General features: G+C 41.8%; 1 protein-coding gene across 1 annotated transcript in view; it reads right to left on the bottom strand.

Moving 5' to 3' along the window:
* LOC106813068 (skin secretory protein xP2-like) overlaps window positions 1–2,076 on the bottom strand; it is a 9,058-nt gene that overhangs the window by 5,922 nt on the left and 1,060 nt on the right. The gene's annotated exons all lie outside the window — the stretch shown is intronic.

Below are 2,076 nucleotides of genomic sequence, written 5' to 3' on the forward strand. Positions count from 1 at the left end.
AAAGTGTACCAGACAATTGTACTACAGAAGTGTACCCTAACCCTAACACTAACACTAACCCTAACCCTAACCCTAAACATACCTCATATAAAAATATAAACATAATACTAAACAACCTAAAACTACCTCCTAATTATATAAAAATATAAACATAATACTAAACAACCTAAAACTACCTCGGGTACATATCTGTAGTACCTGATACGACAACGACCCCATCTGCCTTTGTCGTTACGGTCGGTCGATCGTTGCAGTGTGGCTGCGCCAGTCGCCGCGACTTAGGCTCCCGGTGGTCGCGGCCGGCAGCGTGTGTTGCACATAGAGGATTTGGACGGAATTTACAGGAAACTGTCGGCAATAATAGGTGAAAGAGAGTATATAAGCATTAAGAATTTGGTAGTAAATAGATTTCGTATTTAAACTTTATGTAGAAATTTGTGATCGTTTTCTTAAAGTTGTCGTAACGGTACGTTTACACTATATTGTCGGACTGCTAAACACATTCTTCAATTAGAGTTTGATATTTAGAGGATGATAGGCCTAAAACATTTCATCGAAAATATGAAATCAGTTTTGCGTTATTTTTGTTGGCTGTATGATGAGTGGAAGTGACAAAGGTTGTCAGGTCCACATCGGTGCTGTGTGTATTAATGCCCCTGTGTGCGTTAATGGGATTATGAGGATATAATCAGGCTCCTGATATAAGGGAGCTTATGGCTGGAAACGTGGTTTCGGTAATGCGTGTCGGTACACGCATACGCCACGTACGTTACATCATAAAAAGACGCAAGAGTGAGAGTAATTGCAGTGATATCAAAATGTTCACTGCCAAATGTGTTGAGTTTCTGACTTGTTAATTGTGATCGAACTTTATCGTTACTTGTTTTATATAGGAAGCCTTATGCTACATATGTGTTTTCTTATTGTATTTTGATTGTTGTTATGTTTGTGTATTGATTGTGGGTTGTTTAATTGGACAGAAAGACGTTTCTCTCGTTGGGTTGAGTTAGGAAAGTATTAGGGTAGTATTTTTTTTGGAATTGTTTAGGTTTAGGGTGGAGTGTAGATCAGCGGGGACGCTGAATAGATGACAGGGTAGTCATCGTTTTGGGGAAAAGGGAGATGATGTAACATGTGTTTTGCACGTGCTGCATGAATTAGTCAGCGAGGCTGGACCGGGGGTTGTTGTAGCAATAGTCTATCTAGACACAGCGTCGCGCATCTTGTTGCGGCTATATTGATGTATTAGGGGGAATTGGATAAGCGTGTCTTTAGGTTAGGCAGTTTCTAGGGTCATTGTGAAATGGGGGTAGTATGCGGTCTGGGAGAACGGGTACATGTGCGTGCAGGATGTTTGTAGGAGTTTTTGGGGGATATATATGACAGAGATGTAAGAGTCGAGAGGATTCTGGTTCTGGTCGCGAGAGAAAGCGCACGCGCGTGCCACGCGCGTGTGCGTGGTTTTGTGTCTCTTTGTGCGATGTATCTACACTGTATGAGTAATTAAAGAATATTCCGGTTACAACACAAGTTTGGCTTTATATCATCATTCCTGTTTACACTACACAAGCCGGGAATACGTTTGGTGGCTTATAGAGAGCCTGTTATTCCAGAACAAAACATGTCCGCATTCGCGGAGGTAACATACAATATAAGTTATACACCCTGGGTTTATATCCGCTCTAGCTCCCACTCCTTTCCCCCGGTAAAATAGTCACGTTTATCCTAATTTTTGCATTCTATCTAACTACTCTCTCTTTCGTGTCCCTAGCTAGCTACCCTAACTGTTGTCTAACTTTAGTGTCGATTACTTAGTGCGTCCCTCCCTAAATCGTGGCAAAGTCCTCTTTATATAGCCCCCCGCTGATTCAAATGCACATATCTTATTAACCAATGATAACACTTCGCGCCGAAAATTACATATTGCGCGTTGGTTACTGACTTTGCGCATCGCGGATTGAAGAGACATATCTCTCAGCCAATGACAAGGCTTTGCGCCGAAAATTACATATTGCGCGTTGGTTACTGACTTTGCGCATCGCGGATTGAAGAGACATATCTCTCAGCCAATGACAA

Source organism: Priapulus caudatus, unplaced genomic scaffold (assembly GCF_000485595.1).
Source record: "Priapulus caudatus unplaced genomic scaffold, Priapulus_caudatus-5.0.1 Scaffold722, whole genome shotgun sequence".
Lineage (NCBI taxonomy): Eukaryota > Metazoa > Priapulida > Priapulimorpha > Priapulimorphida > Priapulidae > Priapulus > Priapulus caudatus.